The sequence below is a fragment of the Podarcis cretensis genome (genome assembly GCF_951804945.1).
Source record: "Podarcis cretensis genome assembly, chromosome: 11".
NCBI classification, from domain to species: Eukaryota; Metazoa; Chordata; class Lepidosauria; order Squamata; family Lacertidae; genus Podarcis; species Podarcis cretensis.
In genome coordinates, this window is record NC_137180.1 from 7,599,635 (window position 1) to 7,623,338 (window position 23,704).

The window sequence follows — 23,704 nt, forward strand, 5'->3', positions numbered from 1 at the left end:
GACGAATCTGATTCCACTTCATGTCACTTTTGCATAAAGGTAAAGGTAAAGGTACCCCTGCCCGTACGGGCCAGTCTTGACAGACTCTGGGGTTGTGCACCCATCTCACTTAAGAGGCCAGGGGCCAGCGCTGTCCGGAGACACTTCCGGGTCACGTGGCCAGCGTGACATCGCTGCTCTGGCGAGCCAGAGCCGCACACGGAAACGCCGTTTACCTTCCCGCTGGTAAGCGGTCCCTATTTATCTACTTGCACCCGGAGGTGCTTTCGAACTGCTAGGTTGGCAGGCGCTGGGACCGAGCAGCGGGAGCGCACCCCGCCGCGGGGATTCGAACCGCCGACCTTTCGATCGGCAAGTCCTAGGCGCTGAGGCTTTAACCCACAGCGCCACCTGCGTCCCCGTCACTTTTGCATGCATTGGTTCAATGTCTATTCCATCCTGTTTCCACATTAAACTATGAACTGTTGTTTATTTTTTAAAAAAATCTGTATGAAAATTATCACAAAATATTGATTTTATACCAAAGTACAGATTTCCAAAAGGGACGTGGGTGGCGCTGTGGGTTAAACCACAGAGCCTAGGGCTTGCCAATCAGAAGGTCGGCAGTTCGAATCCATGTGACGGGGTGAGCTCCCGTTGTTCGGTCCCAGCTCCTGCCAACCTAGCAGTTCAAAAGCACCTCAAGTGCAAGTAGATAAACAGGTACCGCTCTGGCGGGAAGGTAAACAGCATTTCCGTGCGCTGCTCTGGTTTGCCAGAAGCGGTTTAGTCATGCTGGCCACAAGACCCGAAAGCTGTCTGCAGGCTCCCTCGGCCTATAGAGTGAGATGAGCGCGCAACCCCAGAGTCGTCTGTGACTGGACCTAACGGTCAGGGGTACCTTTACCTATACCTTTACCTTTACAGATTTCCAAAGCCAGTACTGGAAACTTCAGTTGCTCTTGTTTAGTCATTTAGTCGTGTCCGACTCTTCATGACCCCATGGACCAGAGCACACCAGGCACTCCTGTCTTCCACTGCCTCCTGCAGTTTGGTCAAACTCATGTTGGTAGCTTCAAGAACATTGTCCAACCATCTCATCCTCTGTTGTCCCCTTCTCCCCTTCACAGAAGTGTGAAATCTGAAGAATAACTCCAGGGAAGCAAGAGTTTTGCCTGTTCACTTAAATACACAGACCAAATGAAATTTGCTTCCCTCCCTGTATAGTTGCAATGCCTTCTACATATTATTTCTAAGATCCCAGTGGCATAGTTGTTTATAAAGAAATCCTATTTAGTTCAATAGACTGAAATATCGGCTTATTTTGCAATGTTCATTTTTAAAAAAGACTGAAATAAATCTAATATTATCACCATCAATAGCCCAGGACACACATATTCACCATGCATAATGGTTATTATAGTAACTGCTGCCTCCCACATTATTATTATTAGTAGTAGTAGCAGTAGCAGTAGCAGTAGACTTGTTAGTCTCTCACTGCAAAAGTGTCTTTACGCAATGAACAATAAATTAAGAGCCAAATAAATTTACAATGACCCCTAAACTCACCTAGAAGTGCTGTGGAGATAGAATATAAAAATGGTGACCAAACTGATCTATTTTTCTAGTATTGAACAAGTTGCTCACTCAGTCTTTAAATGGTTACATGTGTCAGAGGGCCTGGGCCAGGTTCCCGGTCATTTCACATTTAACCAAACAGAAATCCCCTTTGCTTCTAGGCATTTTCTCACCAAGAAATACAAGCATAACCATCTTCCTTCCTGGCCTTTGAATACTTTAACATGAGATGAAAACACAGATTGAAGTCTAAATGACTTGCAGCCGCCTAAGGAGTCTTTTGTGATAAATGCTGGAATTGTAGAAATCTCATTTTGGTGTTTATGTGGTGTGAAGGCTAAGTGAGTTCATATTTCCATTTAGTAAATCAGTGGTCAGCTAGATGGCTTTCATATGGTAGCAGAAGTGGCAGGAGGAGAAAGTAATAAGATTTATTGGAAAACATAAGCTTAAATATGGTTGTTGTGACCACAGAAAGTTTCCAAAGTCCCGAAAGACCATTTCTCGTTCACTTACCCCCCACTGAAGCCATGTTATACTTCTTTGGTTTGTTGCTGAAATGATGAGATTAAATGGTAAATAATAAGCGATAATCATAACCAGCCATATTGCACAGAATAGAATTGAAAGTCATGGGCAGAACAGCTGTCATTCTGTTTTCCCTCACTCTAAGATGCAAAGTGTCTGTTTCACATGGCTATACTAACAGCCTTATAATGGCTGTAAAAAATTAAAGGCAGACCCTCGTGGGAGTCTCCCTTGAGCAGCTTTTAAAATCTGAGGATGCAAATTTCAGAGGGAGCTGCCATTAGTGGTGTTATACAATATTCCCTTTTCAGGAATAGAGGGTTTGGTGGTCCACCCTTTGACATGAACTAGCCTAACCTCCAGCTTCGGATCAGCCTGTGCTATGACAACCTTTGATGCTTCTCTTATGGAAACACTTCGCAAGCACTTCCACATGAGCTGACAAATTACTATGAGCAGTAACCTTTGTACCCAGTCCTCATGTGGTATGATAATTCTTGGCATAGCTCTTTAGATGGCCTGCCATTGCATTGTGGGATTTCACAGTCCCCCGTCTATTTCAATTAGCCTATAATAAAATGCTACCATATTTTTCAGTCATTGCTCAGAGCTGGGCACATGCATCATCCCTGTTAACATCTTTTAGGGCGAGGGAGGCTCTGCTAAAGCAAAAGTTCCCAATTCTTGTATGAAGGGAACCGGTTAATTAAATTTGTCTTTGTACATTGAACCTAATTCTCGGGCCTGCTCATGGTCTCAGAAGGAAGCTCAGTTTTAGAGACACATACTTTGTGCTCCTTTATCTCCATCACACATTCATAGCCAGCTTATTAGATAAATGAGGAAAGCTGCCACTACCAGACTTGGAGCTGCTTCACACATTTAGGACTATGTCAGGTGGTGGTGGAAAGACAAGACGGAAGTGAAAATACTTCTGAGCTACATGGGAAGGGAACAAAGAGCAACAGGTGTGGTGAGTGAGTATACCTTGTTGTATTCCTGTCCGGTGTGCTCCAGAGCCCATAGTGTGCCAACCATATTACTTGGCATCTGTTTCTATAAAGGCAGGAATCTAAGAGAGAGATGTTTGGGTTGGGACAGGATCCCATGTCTAATCCAAAGATCCACAGTGACATAGGATCAGACTTTAAAATAAAAACTAGGAGTTCTGTATCCTCATTCCTTCAGTGACCAGTCTTTCTCCATGTGCGGCCAACAAAAGAGGTTTAAAGACTCTCTCTAGGCCATGGGTAGGCAAACTAAGGCCCAGGGGCCGGATCTGGCTCAATCGCCTTCTAAATCTGCCCCGCGGACAGTCTGGGAATCAGCATGTTTTGACATGGGTAGAATGTGTGCTTTTATTTAAAATGCATCTCTGGGTTATTTGTGGGGCATAGGAATTCGTTCTTTTTTTTCTTCTTCAAAATATAGTCCGCCCCCCCCCCCAGGTCTGAAGGACAGTGAACCGGCCCCCTGCTGAAAATGTTTGCTGACCCTTGCTCTAAACAAATTTTAAAAATCTAGTATAACCGACAATTGGGAGACAGTGACCTACAAGTGCACCTTTACCAAAAGTGTCATGGATTTTGAAGCTGTTCGAATTCAGCACGAAAGGGAGAAACATGCTAAGAGGAAGGCATGTTTGGCAAACCTTCACCGTGATCAACTCCCACCCAAAAACCTATATCCTGACTATGGAAGGGTGTGTGGATCCAGAACTGACCTCCACAGTCACTTATGGACTCACTGATAAGACTGTGTTCACGGAAGACAATCTTACTCAGCTATGAGTGATCGCCAGAGAAAAAGAAGAAGAAGCTGTGATACCATCCCTTGACGCTGGTGCATGTGTGTATTTTTAGGCCTTAAAACAGTATTGTCACTTTAGCCCTCCAAAGAAATGAGCGATCAAAGGAGGAAGAAAGAGTCAAATAGCATATTGGGAATAATAAGGGTGGCACTTTCAAATGAATGAATGTTCGTTGTTTTAGCTCTAGCCCCTAACCAAAGCAAAACTGTTGTCTATGTACTTAGTGATGGTGGTTTACAAATCCTAATGCGCTTGAATTGCAAACAGAGGGGCAAAAGCTTTTTTATTTAATGCATGTTAAGGTCAGATTGCAGCATGTAAGAGAAGCAAGAGGCCAGCCTCCTCAGAGACCTATTCTGCTAGAAGGCCAAGAGTCTACTTAATAATAACATACTTAGGCCTGTCTCCCATGGGTGCTCCAAGGATAATGCTTGTAAAGTGCTTTGAAGATGCAAAGTGCAATCTAAGTACTAAGAATTAGTAACCTTCAGAAGAGCCCTGATGAGAGGGATAAAAGTGCCTGGAGCCACTAGTACCTTCCATTCAGCCTCATATGTCCTTACCATGAAGGCATAGGGAACAGGTCGACCTAGTTTATAATGCAACGTAGAAGGCATCTCCTGCTTTGTTGCTTCGTCCAAAACACAGAAAGAGCCTTGTGTTCAGGGTAAAGCAGGGTAATTGCTATACCAATACATCATTCCTAACAATGATCTTTCAGAGCTGTTGACATCATGCTACTGTTATGCTGCAGGTAGACATGTCAGGGTAGAAATAGGATTAGCACAGTGGTGGGGGACTATCTCCCACTAGTGACTAGGGAGGCTAGAGGCAAAAGCAGGCTGAGCAATAAATATAAATTTTAAACTAGGCTAGTTTCCACATACACTTACACACCCCTCTTTGTTCTCCATTGAGAGTTCAATGACACATTCTATACCAGGCAAAACAAACTCAAGGTATGTGTGAAGCAGGGCTGAGGTTCCCATTGGTTTTGTTTAACTTGGGGATTGCTTTATATTTGAAATATTGTTTTTGGTTTTTTGACATGTTAGCCACCTTGTGTTTTAACAAAGTAGGTTGGATATATGTTTTTTTAAACGAGTCAATGTTGGGGACACCATTTGCATTTCCCTCAGCAGCCCACAGCAACACTACAGAAGAGCACTGTGGGGAGTTAAAATGGCGGCTTCAGAATCCTCCTCCTACTTGCCGCTGATGTTTGGCTGTGTCCTCTTTCGGCCCAATAAAGGTTCTGTGACATTGAAAAACCTTCATAAGCCCTGCACTGATGAGAGCCATTGGTCCAATACGAAAAGGTTGCCACCCCTTTACCGAGAGCGCCCCATCTTCCATGCCTTTGTGGCCATGCCCTGAAGAAGCTATTAACAAGCTTATTAGCACTAACAAATCCTTTTATGAGGCATTTTGGAAGGCCTTCCCCTACCAAGGAGCAATGAACAGTTAATTTCCTTTCCATGCTTCACTTTCAGTATGTAAATAATTAATCACATTGATATTCTATCAATACATCTTTCTTTAATGTTTAAACACGTGTTAATAATTCAAATATCTATGGGTGACCTCTCTGCACTCCTGTGATTTTTGAAAGCCCCAGTGCTCTTTGAAGGAAGTCTATCCTTATCATGTACAGCACAAGTTAAAAGCCTTTTGTTTCGTGATCTCCCTTCCTCCCCCTCTCGCAACCCTTCCAGCAGGGCTCCTTTTCAGAAGGTGTCCTCTTTGCCTGCACGGCCCCAGTGCAGTTTTTAATGGAATACAAAGTTCAAGGAGTTCGAACCACCAATTCAATTATAATAAACAGGCACAGCGAACCACAGGCTGATTGACAAAGGCAGCGCGATGTGAAACCTGTTCACCCTCAGTTACATCTCCAGGATGTGTTCTTGTTTGAGGACAAAATGTGAATGGGGGAGACTTGGTTCCATTTACATAATGAACTGGTGGAATCAAATGGCTCTTCAAAGCATACTTACTGTAAATACTGTGATTTCTCTCACAGTTTTCTTCAACACACATAGCATATGACAAGACTGGGCATTTATCACTACACAATTGCTTCCAGGACTATCTATCTATCCATCTATCTATCTATCTATCTATCTATCTATCTATCTATCTATATCTATCTATCTATCTATCTATCTAACAAGCTTTTTATACTGTCCTGTTTAATCCTAAAAAACCTCAAAGCATTGTCATTGTACGTTTCCGAGCACAATTCAAAGTGTTGGTGTTGACCTTTAAAGCCCTAAACGGCCTCGGTCCAGTATTCCTGAAGGAGAGTCTCCACCCCTGTTGTTCTGCCTGGACACTGAGGTCCAGCGCTGAGGGCCTTCTGGTGGTTCCCTCACTGCAAGAAGCCAAGTTACAGGGAACCAGGCAGAGGGCCTTCTCGGTAGTGGCACCCACCCTGTGGAACACTCTCCCATCAGATGTCAAAGAGATAAACAACTACCTGACATTTAGAAGACATCTGAAGTTATTTCACACCTTAAGATGTAGACCCTCTGTGGGCTAGGGTTAACATGCATGAACTTCAGTAGACTTTCCAGCTTTCATGTAGCTATGCCACACAGAATAGCTGCCACTGCTTTGCCTTTTTCTAGGTCAGTAAAGCTATCTTGCTATCCCTCCCCAGAAAAGAAGTGCCTAGATCTGATGAGAAATCTATGCAGTTTCCCCCCCTGTTTGAACCAGGGGTTCAACCATATCATATACCTAATGTGTATTATCTAAGTATTAAGCAGGTCGATGCATTTATATATTTGAACAGACATTCTGATCTCCAAGACAATAGTACACAATCCAGTTCTCTCCACCCCATTCATCCAGGGCCAAGGGCCTTCTGGTGGTTCCCTCGCTGCGAGAAGTGAGGTTACAGGGAACCAGGCAGAGGGCCTTCTTAGTAGTGGCACCTGCCCTGTGGAACGCCCTCCCAGCAATGTCAAGGCAATAAACAACTATTTTACTATAAAAAGTCAACTGAAGGCGGCCCTGTTTAGGGTAGTTTTTAATGTCTGATGCTGTATGGTTTTTAATATTCAGTTGGAAGCCACCCAGAGTGGCTGAGGAAACCCAGCCAGATAGGTGGGGTATAAATAAATTATTATTATTATTATTATTACTACTACTGCTGCTGCTGCTGCTGCTGCTGCTGCTCTAAGCTAGCGCCTGCTTAGCCTGTACTATTTTTCCAATGGGCATCATAATATATGATTTGGCCTCCCAGAAATGCCTTCATTCTGTCCCACAGAGGTGCTCTGGTGACAGTAGACAAGTCATCAAATGGCAGGAGATCCTTGATTTCTGTTTTGATTGTTTGTTGAAAGTGTAGCTCATGTAGCAGTGATGTATTTGGTTTCTAGTGTGGAGATCTTTCACTTCCCATATTCTGAAAATGAATTGTGATGGTCACTATGGTACAATCTGATATTATATTAGGCCCTATAAGTAACACAGCCAATAATGGGAGTGGAGATCAGAAAATAATCACGCTGCAAGCTTATTTGATAGTCTCTGGCAGATAAGTTATAACCCTTAATCTGTGAGCGACCCATCTCTACCTAAATGTACTTCATACTTTGCCCTGTACAACTGGGGACACATCTGCAGAAGACAGCTTCCACTTACGTATGCCTCCACCTGGATTACAGCAAATGTAGCACAGCTTCACTGTGCTGGCCCTACATTTCTGCACAACAAAGCAAAACTCTGTGTCTGCTTGTACGTGAGCAAGCTGAGATGCCAGTATAGCTATAGAGCAGTGCCACCAAGTGATTAACTGATCTAAGTAGCCAGAATGGAATATTGCATGACCACAAGCTTAATGTGAGTCAACAGTGCGATGCAGCAGCAAAAAAAGGCTAATGTTATTCTAGGCTACATCAACAGAAGTATAGTGTCCAGATCAAAGGAAATAATAATACCACTCTATTCTGCCTTAGTCAAACCACACTTGGAATACTGTGTCGAATTTTGGGCACCACAATTTAAGAAGGATGTTGACAAGCTGGAATGTGTGCAGAGGAGGGCAACCAAGATGATCAAGGGTCTGGAAACTAAGCCTGATGAGGAACGGTTGAAGGAGCTGGGTATGTTTAGCCTGGAAAAGAGGAGACAGAGAGGAGATATGATAGCCATCTTCAAATATCTTAAGGGCTGTCACATGGATGAGGGAGGATGCTTTTCTCCTGCTCTGGAGGGTAGGACTCAAACCAGTGGCTTCCAGTTGCAAGAAAGGAGGTTCTTATTCAACATCAAGAAGAACTTTCTGATGGTAAGAGCTGTTCAACAGTGGAACAGACTCCCTCCAGAGATGGTGGGTTCTCCTTCCTTGGAGGTTTTTGAGCAGAGGTTGGATGGCCATCTGTCATGGATGCTTTAGCTGAGATTCCTGCATTGCAGGGGTTTGGACTAGATGACCCCTGGGGTCCCTTCCAACTCTACAGTTTTTTGATTCTATGATATTTTAATGGGTAATACAAGGGATGGCTGTCATTGTTTTTTGGCCATGCTTTCCTTCCTGTGTTGCCTGTTCCATCCTGCAGACTCCAGCTGGGTCATGATATTGACTCTTTTCCTAGTATAAATACAGAACCAGATTGCACACACCCCTTCTCTCCTAATGCTTCACTTTCTGTGCAGTGTGGTGTAGTGGTTAAGAACAGTGGACTCGTAATCTGGGGAACCGGGCTCGATTCCCTGCTCCTCCACATGCAGCTGCTGGGTAACCTTGGGCCAGTCACACTTCTCTGAAGTCTCTCAGCCCCACTCACCTCACAGAGTGTTTGTTGTGGGGGAGGAAGGGAAAGGAGAATGTTAGCCGCTTTGAGACTCCTTCGGGTAGTCATAAAGCAGGATATCAAATCCAAACTCTTCCTCCTCCTCCTCCTCCTCTTCTTCTTCTTCTTCTTCTTCTTGCCAACTCCATTTTCTTTCATCTTTCTTTCTATCATTATTTTTGATGTGCTGCTGCTATTATTATTATAATAATAATAATATATTATAATATATCATTATAATATCATCATTGTGCATGACAAGTCACAGAAAACAAGAGAGTAGGTCCCTGCCCTGAAGTGCTTACAATGTAAAATTCAATACAGGGGAAACAACAGAGGACAGAGGAGGCAGGAGTAGACAGGAGATGAATGGGCAATTATTGCAGTTAAATGTACTTAGGATAACTTTCAGACTTAGTTATAATGGGCCCTATTGGAAATACGCTGTCATATAATGACATTATCATTAACCTTACTGAATGACATTATCTTACTAACAATTCTTTCCTAAATACACTTATGCTCAAATTTACATGGTATGATTATTTCCTCTGTGGCCTTTTTAAAAAAACAAAACAAAACACCAATACTTGAAACAGTCTGCATCTGATCTGAAGCACAGGCAGAGAGAAGCTCACTACTTTCCCTCAAGTTAACCTAAAAGTCAGTTCCAGAACTAAAGCAGAATATAGCTCAAGTTTAGCTCTCATGTCTGCATTATTTGCTTTTTTCTGGAAGCAAATAACAGGGAAATGAGAGCTAAGCCTTTAAGTCATGTGAAAGCTCAAATATAATGCGGAAATTAACAGTTAGGGAAACATCAGGAGAACGGAATAAACTGCCCTATGATTTCAGCATTTGTCACTTCAGTTATGTACAGTGGTACCTCGGGTTACAGACGCTTCAGGTTACATACGCTTCAGGTTACAGACTCCGCCAACCCAGAAATAGTACTTCGGGTTAAGAACTTTGCTTCAGGATGAGAACAGAAATCGTGCTCTGGCAGCGTGGCAGCAGCAGGAGGCCCCATTAGCTAAAGTGGTGCTTCAGGTTAAGAACAGTTTCAGGTTAAGAACAGACCTCCGGAATGAATTAAGTACTTAACCCAAGGTACCACTGTACATCTCACACTTTTAGCCAGAACCGTGAAGCAACAGGCAGGTGTTTCTTAAGAAGAAAATTCCATGTGGGTAACAATCAGCATGCTATGAGTTTTTGGGTTGCTATGTTCAAGTCCCCCCACAGCCAAATATACAAGCAGAAAAAATGAAGAGGTATTACATGGTGTGATAACTTACTAAGTGGAGGCTGTTTCCAGAAGCAAAAGTAACAGGTGATCCTGCCCTCTGGCTCACTGGATGGTTTTAGTTTTCAGGAATGACCCAAAAGGAAGAAATCCATGCTTGTTAATGATGAACTTTCCAAGTCCAGTTGCTTCATTCTCCAGTGAATGGCCAGTTTTAACCAGGAGCTTCGTGTATGTTTATGCAGAAATGACCGGTAAGCTGTCAATGCCTTTTACCAAATGTGATACCATTAGAAGAATTTGTTTGACCACGTGTGTCCTTTTAAAAAATATTTAAACAATGGATTTGAGAGTCATGTCACGTGAAAGCTGCAATGGAACACTTCCCATACCCTTCCGACAGTAAATACTACATTCCTGAATTTGCAGAAAGCAACAAGAAGACAGCTTTTTAAAAGACGGACACTTCAATTCTATGCATACTTGAATACACAGCATACGTTTAAAGCACACATGCCCAGAAGAATCCTGGGAACTGCTGTTTACCCCACACATAGCACCCTTAACACACTACAGTTCCCATGATTCCTGGGGGCTAGGGTCGAATGTAGGGACGCGGGTGGCGCTGTGGGTAAAAGCCTCAGTGCCTAGGGCTTGCCGATCGGAAGGTCGGCGGTTCGAATCCCCGCGGCGGGGTGCGCTCCCGCTGCTCGGTCCCAGCGCCTGCCAACCTAGCAGTTCGAAAGCACCCCCGGGTGCAAGTAGATAAATAGGGACCGCTTACCAGCGGGAAGGTAAACGGCGTTTCCGTGTGCTGCGCTGGCTCGCCAGATGCAGCTTTGTCACGCTGGCCACGTGACCCGGAAGTGTCTCCGGACAGCGCTGGCCCCCGGCCTCTTGAGTGAGATGGGCGCACCAACCCCAGAGTCTGTCAAGACTGGCCCGTACGGGCAGGGGTACCTTTACCTTTAGGGTCGAATGTGCTTTAAATGCATGTGTGTACGCAAGCAAGTGCTGTTTATTTCATTGGACTCCTTGTCATTTAACTCTGCTTAGGATTGCATACTTACGACGTTGTTACCAATGGCAACTTACCCTGAGCTGGCATTCCAGCCCCCTCCTTCCTGAAGCATCTGTGCCTTCACTCCTTTGATTAAGGGGCCGTCAGCATGCAAAGCAACACCATCTGCCTCAGTGGTGATTGTCTTGTTTGTTTCCGTTTATATCCCGCTTTTATGCAGCTTCACATTGAAACTGTGATTCTAAATTCTTATTTAGCTGTGGGAGCTCATTAGGTCAGCTTGTGGAAGAAATTCCCATTTTGGGGGCTAACTCTTACCTCACATATGGTTGTGTGGATGCAGTGGGATCACACACACAATTATAAATATATATGTCTGACAAAAGAGAGGTGTGGCAATCACACAGGGTCCCTGGGTGTTTAACGGTCTATTGATCCCTGTGCCACCACTGTGATCGCTTCCCCGCTGCCACCAACCAGTTACTCTCTGGTAAAATACTGAATCCAGTCAGTTGTTAAAAGTGAACCACAAAAAACAAGTTTATTTTACAAACATTAACACGTTTATGGTTTCTCCGATAATATTCCTGGCAGTATCTTAACTTTACAGTGGTGCCTCGCAAGACGAAATTAATCCATTCCGTGAGGCTCTTCGTATAGCGGTTTTTTCGTCTTGCGAAGCAAGCCCATTGACAGCTTAGCGGATTAGTGCTATTAGTGGTTTAGCGGCTTTTAGCGGATCAGCTGATAAGCGGCTTAGGGCTTAGGAAAAGGGGGGGGGGAAGGGGGGAAACCCCGCAGGAACTCGCAAGACATTTTCGTCTTGCGAAGCAAGCCCATAGGGAAATTCATTTTGCAAAGCGCCTCCAAAACGGAAAACCCTTTCGTCTAGCGGGTTTTCCGTCTTGCGAGGCGTTCGTCCTGCGGGGCACCGCTGTAGTTTCTTTACCAGCCTATACCTTCCTAATACCTTCTGACTGATTATCTCAACTGTTTGACTGATTCCTCTTAACAAATTCTCTCACACCAGACTAGCCCAACCCACAGACTTATCTTCCCTCTCTCGTCTAACTCCAGACTGTCTCCTCAACCACTCTAACTCTAACCTTTCTTAACAAATTCTATCTGTGCTTAAATCTTATACACAGTTAACTCTGCCCCCTTGGGTTCCCATTGGTTAGTCATTTTACAATTAGTGAACCCTTTCCCTATGAGCCCAGTATGATGCCACACACATAGGAGGGCAAACGCCACAAGAGGCGCTTCTGTGTTTATGCTTGTGCGTGCATAAGCATGTTCCAGACATGTATGAGAACACACACAGCAATGAGGAGAAGCCTGCTGCCACAATGTCGCTATCTGCCCTATGGACATTCATTGAACATATGGAGCCCCAGAGGCTTTTCTGAAAAGGCACTCAAGAAAGCACAGTACCACCAAATCCCATAGTTGCTGGAAAGGTTTTAGAGAGGAGGATACAGTGGGACTCTGTGCATGTGCTAATGCAGGGGTAGGCAACCTAAGACCCATGGGCTGGATCCGGCCCAAACGCCTTCTAAATGCGGCCCGCAGATGGTCCGGGAATCAGCGTGTTTTTACAGGAGTAGAATGTGTCCTTTTATTTAAAAAGCATCTCTCGGTTATTTGTGGGGCATAGGAATTTGTTCTTTTCCCCCCTTCAAAATATAGTCCGGCCCACCACATGTTCTGAAGGACGGTGGACCGGCCCACGGCTGAAAAAGGTTGCTGACCCCTGTGCTAATGGCATACTTTCCTAAATGAGTGCTGCACAAGTCCTATTGTGAAGAAAACAGCAAAGTTGAAAACTGCAGCCCTCCCAAGTCAATAGGTTACCAGTCTCTGCTAGATACACCTGTTTGCACATAATGTTTTTATATATCAGGTTGAGATGAATTTCTCCCTTTAGGCCTAAGGAGATGCCTGATTTAAGAAATAGCTTCTTCTGCTTCTGGGTTGCTGTTTTATGATGTTTATCAGTTTTATGCTCTGTATTTTAATGAATTGGGTTGGGTATAATACAGAGGAGAAGGAGAATTGATTTATTATTATTACTTAAGAGCATTTTGTTGACGTTGAAATCTCTTATTTTTGTCTGCCCACCATTCTCATTCTTACTGAGAGAATATATCTATGACAGGTTATTAAACCATGGCTAGTAGAAGCAAGCTTCAAAGCACTCATTTCAAAAGCTTTTTATTTGTGCAATTAAGTGCACAGGTTTTTTGCACGCTCTATGAAAATGGCTTGTGGTACATTATTTACTCAAGCAATAGTATGTTTTAAACAAAAGAACATGTTTTGCGGAGTCCTGTTACGAAACAACACTGCCCAGTAAACTAGAAACTTTCCCTCAATGAACTGTGTTCAAACATGTGCTAGAAAGTGGTTTATGAACGTACTTAAGTATTTACATTCTGAAGACAATGCAGCTCATCAGCCATGTTGAAAGCCTCTAGAAGAAATGTTACTTTCACATCCACCTGGCTCTTAGTGCATGTCTGCAGCAGAACTTTCCCAACCCCCTGAGATTCTTTAACTGGGCATGCCAGGAATTCAACCCAGTACCTTTTCCATGCAGATCTTGAGCTCTAACTGAGCTTTAGGACTGAATCTAAAACCTACCCAAGTCCATCATCTACAGCCTATGCTTGTTGTTGTTGTTGTTTAGTCGTTTAGTTGTGTCCGACTCTTCGTGACCCCCTGGACCAGAGCACGCCAGGCACTCCTGTCTTCCACTGCCTCCCGCAGTTTGGTCAAACTCATGCTGGTAGCTTCGAGAACACTGTCCAACCATCTCATCCTCTGTCGTCCCCTTCTCCTTGTGCCCTCCATCTTTCCCAACATCAGGGTCTTTTCCAGGGAGTCTTCTCTTCTCATGAGGCGGCCAAAGTATTGGAGCCTCAGCTTCAGGATCTGTCCTTCCAGTGAGCACTCAGGGCTAATTTCCTTAAGAATGGAGAGGTTTGATCTTTTTGCAGTCCGTGGGACTCTCAAGAGTCTCCTCCAGCACCATAGTTCAAAAGCATCAATTCTTCGGCGATCAGCCTTCTTTATGGTCCAGCTCTCGCTTCCATACATCACTACTGGGAAAACCATAGCTTTTACTATACGGACCTTACAGCCTATGCTATCCCTCTGCAATTGGGCTGCTGTGTGCATGTCTTTCATACCTTACTTGACAGACCAGAGCTAATTGCTGAGGTGCCTGAGCACTTCAGGGTGCTATTGGTTTGCGTTCATGTCCTGCTTGCAGCCTTTCCAGAGGCTTCTGGTTGGTCACTGTGTGGTCAGAATACTGCGCTAGTTGGGCCTTTGGTCTGGTCAAGGAGGGCCTCTTCTTATGTTTATCTGTGGCCAGCCATAGCAACATTACATCATCATCTTTCCAACCTCATCCTACCCTTTTGGAATGCTACAACTTACCGGAATTTAAAAAACAACAGCACTCACTGGCTGCAAAGAGAGGGAGATGTAACAACAGGGCTTACTGTTTTTTAAATTCCATATTTATTTTTATTGTTGTTAGCTCTCTTAGCACCATACATATACACGGGCGGGATACAAATCTAAATTATAAAATATAAATCAATACAGGGGTCCACGCAACCCATTCTGGAAAAAGCGTTGCTGGAAATGAGCCAAAGTGCTGATTGTTCAAAAAGCTTCATGCCTTCTAAAAGGAAACGGGCCATTCTCTACAAAAGAGGTATTAATCCTGGGGGTGGGAAAGTGATCAGCCCCCTTTGGTGCGCTGGGTGAGAATATATTGCTTTCCCTTTCTAGGATGGGAACATCTGCATTCACTGTGTCCACACAAATGTTATTTCTTCATGCGGCCAGACACCTGAATGGGAATACAGACAAAATGTCTCTGTCCCCCTCCTTTCATTGCACAGTGTGATCCATAAGAAGCTTCTCCAGCTAAGAAACTAGAAGGAGGAAAACCGGGAGAGTATCATAAATCTCTCCACTCGCTCACTAAGCATAGAAGGAACCAACGGACTAATGAATATGTAATTATTCACTGGCAAAATCTGGCAATTAACCAGCTACTTCTGTTTCCTTTGTTCACTGAGCCAGGGGCCCACCTTCTTCTCTCCCACCCAGATATATTTTTGACATCCTTTCCTATTAGAATTCTGAACCAAAATTAAACCCATCTCACAATCGAGCCTTGTTGCTGAGGAATGCTCCCACGTCATCTGTGTCATGACAACAGATGATAGAAACACAGCTATTCAGGATTCAGAGTGTGTATGTTTTTCTTCCCCTCCGTCCTCCCTCTCTTCCCCCCCCCCCCTTCTCTCTCTCTCTTTTAAAACAGCTTTAAAAAGATTGGATAACAAAAGTGATTACTTAGTGATGCTGTGCTGAGCTATCTAAAGCTAGGGGCAGGTAGACCTGCCCACACCTCAAGAGACAAAAATAAGGTAAAGTGGGTGACGCTTCCAGTTGAGTTGCGGGGGTGCAAGAAAAGGCACTTCCAGGGGAAAGAAGGTGGCCAGAGAATAGGGGTGTGAGAGGAAGGAAGGAAGGAAGGAAGGAAGGAAGGAAGGAAGGGAGGGAGGGAGGGAGGTTATTAAAGGAGAGAATCACAGCAAAAGGTGGGGAAGATCTAGCTATGGTAGAAGTGCCAGTATAAACATTTCAAATATATATTTTTGGCCATGTGGGCTGGGTGTTTTTTAGTTCTCTGTCAAAGCTAGGCAAGAGGTGAGCTTATATATGTAGAGCCATTTGCTTGCTTGAAGGTGATTTAGCAATTCTGTAGTGAGAAACAGTTTTCCTCTGTTTAGGAAACGTGCAATTCAGTAGCCTTGGGGAGATATGGGGGAACATCCTCACCTCCTGCTCTGCCCACCCAGAATGCCTGACCACTAGGGATGTGCGATTCTGTCAATTTCAGTTTCAGCCCCACATACGGTTTTATAAAATCAATCCTCAAGGTTACAAACACTTGGATAAGGACCCTCAAAAGAACCAGAACCTCTGTAGCAGACACTGGTGATAAACTTTTGGATGCTGTCATAACCTGTTTCTCCAGAAGGAAAGGAATTTTAGGAAAACATTTTAATTTTAGGAAATTTAAAATTTTAAGAAAACATCAATGCGCCAACATTAGTTTAGTCTGAGTGCCTTTCCAACTTCAAAAGCAAGCATTAGAACTCCCTAGGTAACATTGAGGTTGCTTACTAGAATTGTAGTCATTATGCCTTCGTTCAACTCCAATTTGTTCAGCTTCATTCACTTGTCAGGACTTCCAAACTCTGATTTAGGGCAAATTCGCCTATACAGTGGTACCTCAGGTTAAGAACTTAATTTGTTCTGGAGGTCCATTCTTAACCTGAAACTGTTCTTAACCTGAGGTACAGTGGTGCCCCGCAAGACAAACGCCTCGCAAGACGGAAAACCCGCTAGACGAAAGGGTTTTCCGTTTTGGAGGCGCTTCGCAAAACGAATTTCCCTATGGGCTTGCTTCACCTTTTCCTAAGCGCTAAGCCGCTTATCAGCTGATCCACTGATAAGCCGCTGATCCGCTAAAAGCCGCTAAACCGCTAATCTGCTAAGCTGTCAATGGGCTTGCTTCGCAAGACGAAAAAACCGCTAGACGAAGAGCCTCATGGAACGGATTAATTTCGTCTTGCGAGGCACCACTGTACACCTTTAGCTAATGGGGCCTCCCGCTGCTGCTGCCACCGTGTGATTTCTGTTCTCATCCTGAAGCAAAGTTCTTAACCTGAGGTACTATTTCTGGGTTAGCGGAGTCTGTAACCTGAAGCGTCTGTAACCTGAAGCATCTGTAAGCCGAGGTAAAGGGTAAAGGGACCCCTGACCATTAGGTCCAGTCACGGACGGCTCTGGGGTTGCCGCGCTCATCTCGCTTTATCGGCCGAGGGAGCCGGCGTACAACTTCCGGGTCATGTGGCCAGCATGACTAAGCCGCTTCTGGTGAACCAGAGCAGCACATGGAAATGCCGTTTACCTTCCTGCCAGAGTGGTACCTATTTATCTACTTGCACTTTGACGTGCTTTCGAACTGCTAGGTTGACAAGAGCAGGGACCAAGCAATGGGAGCTCACCCTGTCGCGGGGATTCAAACTGCTGACCTTCTGATCGGCAAGTCCTAGACTCTGTGGTTTAACTCACAGCGCCACCCACGTCCCGTAACCTGAAGTACCACTGTATTATTGATGAGACCCAAGTCCCAAGATCCAGATGCTCTCTCACAATAATGTCATATAGATCTTAAACAACACTGGTGAGAAGCCATTATGTGTCAATCCTTCTTTTGCAGAACTAACTTTTTGCAGAACTAACGCTTTACCTTTAAAAAAAATATATAGAAATGATAGAAGCATATGGGGCATCAGGCCCAATTGGGGTAATCAGGTGTTGAAGTCAGTCTAAATGAAGGTTATTTTCTACAATAGAGATTGGCTGATCTTTTTGTTGGCCTCCAGGGTCCACATGGGAGTTGTAAGAGTGGCCACCAGTGGGTACGGCCACCCTACATTCTTGCATGCAAACCCACCCACCCCCAATCTGATCCATGCAGAAGCCAGCTTGTAACCCCATTCATCAAATAAGTAATCTGACAACCAGGGAAGGGGTGATTTGCATCTCCATCAGAGTGCAGGGCTAGGTGGGAAGATTTAAACTTCTCAGTGTACCCCGGTGCTTTGTCTGCTTTACACACACACACACACACACACACACACACACACCTTCTTTTTGCTGTTGCTGCCAAAAATCAGTGAGATCTTGAAGGGAAATTTGCTACTTGGGCTCACTCAGGCCTGCGGGTCAGAGGTTAACCACCACAGTTCTACAATGTCAAAAGCTACGGAGAGGTTTAACCATATCAACAGGGAAACGTTTCCCCATCAGCCCTGAGGAGAGTCAGATTATTCATCAGGGCCATCTATCTCAGTCCCATAACTACATCAGGACCTAGACTGAAAAGAGTTTTGGGGAAGTTGTGTCATCCAGAAATGAATGAAGTTGCACAATCACCCTCCCTAAAAAGGAAAGGTTGAATATTTGTTTAAAATTGGGATTTGCATCTTGTCAATAAAATATTACAGCTTAGGCAGATAGACATCTGATTTAATTCAGGGGGCATCTACCACCCTCTAAAGAACAACATATTATCCTAACTGGTTGATTTAAAGATGTGCCATGGCTCTGTTTTGGAGTGCAAGGTGTTGGTAGTTAGCTCTCAAAACAACTGCAAAAGCTGGGAGCAGAACCTGGGTTCGTGACTCCATTCAGAAATCCACTCATGCTTTCCATACAAGTCATTATGATTTATTACAAATTGCTCTGGGTGTAATTAACTTCTATTTTCTTCTGTCACCGATCCAATTGATGAGAATGGATTTGATTTCAAAATCTTTTAACGTGATAATTCTGAAACAGCTTTTCCTTTTACATCTGCGTAAAGTTAAAACAGCCACAAGAAAGCGCAAGCAAGTTGTGATGTAATGATGTGGGAAATGAAAACAAAAGCAAACTGTGCTGGCAAAGACATAAACTGGATTCGACTCCAGTAATTAAATGTGAGCTGTGGAAGACGGAGAGGGAAACCAGAAAAACATGCAAAACAAATTGCCAGAAAAGAAAGGGAGAAAGATAAATGAGAAATAAAAGGCCGAAAGATTATAAACAAGGCATCATTATATGAAATCAGGAAGACTGTTTTCTCTCACTTATCAAATTGTACACAAGTATAAAGCCACTTTTCTGTTTTAAGGGTAATAAGATTAAGGTCCCATGTAAATATGACCCAGTGCCTTTTTATATAAAATACGACATGTTCAGCAAGGAAGGATGTGGAACATTAGCACATCTTAACAGTATAGATTACTTTAAGACAATTTCCCAGGCCCAATAAAGGCATTTCACTTGCTCAAAGAGATTGCCTCACACACAGGAAAAAGACTCTGCCATGGAAAATCCCTGTGAGGTGCTCTTGGCAGGACTGGAGCTGTATTTCAGTTTTTGATCTAATATAGTCTGGGCAGGGTGGGGGGCGATCATCTCACACCCATCCCCACCATCCCACATGGTTCCCAAAACACACTCCTCCCATGCCTTTTTAATTAAAAATGAACAGAACATTTTTTTAAAGCTGTGTTTTTTAGCTGCCAGGCAGTTATTTTCCCTACAGTCTACTAGAAATGACCCTAGTTATCCCTTATGAATCAAACCAACCAAGTCCTCAAGTGAACTGTCAGTGTGAGTGTCTTTAAAAAGCAGAGAGAGAGAGAGTTTGGATTTGATATCCCGCTTTATCACTAACCTAAGGAGTCTCAAAGCGGCTAACATTCTCCTTCCCCTTCCTCCCCCACAACAAACACTCTGTGAGGTGAGTGGGGCTGAGAGACTTCAGAGAAGTGTGACTAGCCCAAGGTCACCCAGCAGCTGCAGGTGGAAGAGCGGAGAAGTGAACCCGGTTCACCAGATTACGAGTCCACCGCTCTTAACCACTACACCACACTGGCTCAGGCCCTACACGTTGCTTAAAGGTAACAGGAAATCGCTTTATGCTGAGTCCGACCATTGGTCCATCTAGCTCAGGGGTCAGCAAGGCTTACTGGGCATGGGCCGGATCACTCCTGTGGAGATCCTCTATGGGCTGGACCAGTGCAATGTGATGCCGAAAATTGCATCTGTGCATGTCCACGGCACCGAAAATAGCTTCTGCGCATGTCCAGACACTGAAAACCGCCTGCGCAGAAGCAATTTTCGGCATCTGGGCATGCGCAGAAGCAATTTCCGGTGCCACGGACATGCGCAGACGCGATTTCTGGTGTCTGGGCATGCGCAGAAGTGATTTCTGGAGCCACGGAAGAGAGTCACCACACTGCTCTGCGTCGGTTTTCATGCAGCACTCGGGAACTTGCCAAGCGGGCAGCTCTGTTCAGGGGTGGTTCATGGGCCAGTTAAGCGACCCTCATGGGCTGCTTCTGGCCCATGGGCCTTAGGGTGCTGACCTCTGATCTACCGTATTTTTTGCTCTATAAGACTCACTTTTTCCCTCCTAAAAAGTAAGGGGAAATGTGTGTGCGTCTTATGGAGCGAATGCAGGCTGCACAGCTATCCCAGAAGCCAGAACAGCAAGAGGGATTGTTGCTTTCACTGTGCAGTGATCCCTCTTGCTGTTCTGACTTCTGAGATTCAGAATATTTTTTTTTATTGTTTTCCTCCTCCAAAAACTAGGTGCATCTTGTGGTCTGGTGCGTCTTATAGAGCGAAAAATACGGTAGCTCAGTACGGTCCACACTAACTAGCATCAGCTCTCTGGGGGTTTAGGCAGGGATTGGAAGTGGGACCTTCTGGATGCGAAGCAGATCCTCTGCTCCTCAGCTATGACCCTTCAGCTAAGCAGGGGAATGTCCTTCCAAAGTAAGCTGGCTCCTTTAGAAAGGGAAGTCCTCTATTTGGAGTGCTGTCTGCTCCAAGTCCAGTTTAAAGAGGAAGAATCCTAAGAGTTCCGGCACCTCTTTTTCTAGAAAAATCACGCTGTGCAAAGCTGATACAAAACGATGTCCTATTTTGTCCTACTTTGGTGAGGAAATATAAGTGGCCACCCCATTCCAAACAGGGAAGATTTCCCTAGTCACAATCTTCTTGGATACTAGGCCAAACCGCCTGTTTCTGCTGGATATTAACAGAATGATGAACTGCAGCAGGGTTCCCGTCTAATGAGATTTTGTTTATGAAATCCTTTAATAAAGCTGCAGAGAGTATATTTTTGTTTCCACTAGCTTCCAGCTCTCCTTTGAAAGGCAAAATTACCACAATTAATAATACCCTGTTTTGCTCTATATAATTCCTGCAGATTGCATTCTTTGTTCTGCTGTTTATCATCTGGAATTTTTAGTGTATGCGCATCAACTTCAGATCCATCTCTACACCCACTGGTGCTCTTTAGAAACAGAATACATTTCATGGATATTAAAAATAGTAAATGAATCCCATGTTTTCTTCCTTCTACAGCGTTTTGTACCATGTAAAAGAGATGAAGCATATTTTTTTTACCGCTGTCTTGGCACCATGCCTCGTATATAGGGATAACACACACACACACCAAATTTACTTTTCTCTACTTTATAGTTGCAAGCATTTTTTCCTTTGTCATCCTTTTTAGGCTGCAGAATTTTCACTCTAGGAATTTCCACAACAATATGCATTTTGACCAATTATTATGAATGTACAAAGCGACCTTTTAATGGCACAGACCAATGGGCAATCTACTACGATTGTCTGCTATGATTGGCAACTGTTAATAGCTCTCCAGGGTTCAGACAAGGATCTTTCTTAGCCCTACCTGTAAATGCCCAGGGCTGAAACTGAGATCTTCTGCATGTTAAAATTGTGCCAACTCTTAGGGGCCAAGGTCCCTTTGGGTCCCCCAATAAAACATTTGAGGGGGCCAGCCATTCAAACGGTGTGTGTGGGTGTGTGCACGAACACACGCGCCAAATCTTGTGATCAATTATGTGGGATGGAACTTATCTGCCTCCCCCCAATATTTTATTCAAGATGGCACCCCTGGCTCCACCACTAAGTTACACCTTCTTCCCACAATCTTGTTCTGTCATACGGGTTTAACAGTCAGGGCATTGAACTGTTATGTGGTTTTTATCTCTGTTAAATGTTCATTGGCTCTCATGCTTCCACAAAACAGGGATTGGCCAATCAGTTGCTCCCATGGGTACCCACATGCAACCCAACCTCACTGCTGTCCTGTACTACCCCAGCTCCATTGCGGTTAGCTGCAACTAACCAGCAGACAATCATCTACTGAAAAGCTGTCCAGTCCAAGTCTGGTTTAAAGATTAAAAAATGCATTAATAGAGAGAGCAGGGCCCTTGAAGTTGTCCAGCAAGAGTTAGCTCCAGGACAGCTGACTGAATAAGACACTGAGGTCACCAGGGCGCAGTCTTCCTGTTAGAATTCCTGCTCTGTGATTGCAGTCATGGGATTGTTGTCTTTCACATGACGGTGTATGTTTTGACTCTACAGAGTGGGAAGTGACGGAGACAGGATGTTTGTGTTACTGTGTTACGTGAAGTGGGACTATTGTCCTTTGTTTCGTTTTTTTCTCTTTGCTGTCTGATGCTAGAGAGAGAGGGAGCCATGGTGCAGTGCTCTGTGTGTGTTTATATGTAAATAAAGTAGATTAGCCAAAATGCTGAGTTGCTGAGGTCTGTTACGCAAACTGCGAAGACTCTGCGGATTGCTAAGCGTTCCAGTGTCTGTTGGCATCAGTTGCTGATGTTTGGGCTGAAGAAAGCTTTTGAAGGAGGGAGAGAACATGCCAGTTAGGCATGTGTCTCTACGAGGGTCCTACTCTAGCTACTATGGTGAGATGCATTGTATTTCCATTTAGATTTACAGCTATTATTTCCAACTTGACATCTACACATATTAACATATGCAGTGCTTATGCAAATCTGCGACATCTGTTGTCCTCTTTTTTGTGACGTGTAATTGATCACCCTGGCAGGCGAAAGGACCAAGCAAGACCAGAAGGCTGGGCCCTTGTATTGAAGCCAGGCTTGGCCAATCTAAGGGATGCGGAACCTGTGGCTCATTTGATGTTGCTGTACTCTGATTCCTTTCAGCTCCAGCCACAATGACTAATGAGCAGGGATGATTGGAGCTTGTAATCCAAGAACATATGGAGGGCCATAGGATCCCCATCATGGATTTTGAAGATTCAGAGTATCTACTTATCATAATGGCCAGTGCTGTGCTCACCTATTCCCTTCTGTGCCTAAAGAAGACTCTGATGTCCAGTGCTTTTTTTCTTTTTTAAAAAAAAAGTTTAGGGGTAATCTCATTTTGACTCAAGAAAATCACCAGTTTATAGTTCAAATCAGGGAAAATAAATACAGTAAATGGACAAAAGTACAAAGAACATGCAATACACCGGGAAAGGAAATGAAGCCGCCATCAGAGGTCGTAACAACAAAACTGACCTATCACAGTGCTAGATTCCAACTCCTATTTCACACATTAAACGCCCGCTTCTGTCTGAGACTCAGGAAACACCATGACAGGAAATGAGGCCACCATCGAGGGTAGCAACGGAACTGGCGATTCACTGTGCTAGAGAAGAAACTAATATTTTTAAAGAAATTTAGTTTCATCTCCCATTAGATTCACAAAGTGTTTAGGGGTATGCGTACCCCAGTGTCCCCCCAGAAAAAAGCACTGCTGATATCTAGCTGAGTGCATAGAAGCCTCCAAAGAAGCTAGACTAGGCACCAGTTCTGTTCTGTTCTGTTCTGTTCTCTCTCTCTCTCTCTCTCTCTCTCTCTCTCTCTGTGTGTACATTCAGCATTCATTCACACAACTGCCCTGAACTGATCCCATGCAGACTTGAGGATAGCAATGCCATATGTCCTTTTCCACTTCCCCCAAAGCATTTTTCCATATATTTCAATGGTGAAGGTGCATCTGTTTACACCAGGGGTCAGCAACCTTTTTCAGGTGTGGCCCGGTCCACCGTCCCCCAGACCACGTGGTGGGCTGGACTATATTTTGGAAAAAAATATGAACGAATCCCTATGCCCCACAAATAACCCAGAGATGCATTTTAAATAAAAGGACACATTCTGCTCATGTAAAAACACGCTGATTCCTGGACCGTCCACAAGTTGGATTGAGAAGGCGATTGGGCCTCATCTGGCCCCCGGGCCTTA

At 44.2% G+C, this 23,704-nt stretch overlaps 1 long non-coding RNA gene across 1 annotated transcript in view; it reads right to left on the reverse strand.

The window, feature by feature from the left end:
* Positions 1-16,461, reverse strand: part of LOC307227102 — a 212,884-nt gene extending 196,423 nt beyond the window's left edge. Inside the window, exon 1 of the long non-coding RNA XR_013843811.1 lies at positions 16,359-16,461. This is a non-coding gene — a long non-coding RNA (uncharacterized lncRNA). The remainder of the gene's footprint in view (positions 1-16,358) is intronic.
* Between the last annotated feature and the right edge of the window lie 7,243 nt (positions 16,462-23,704).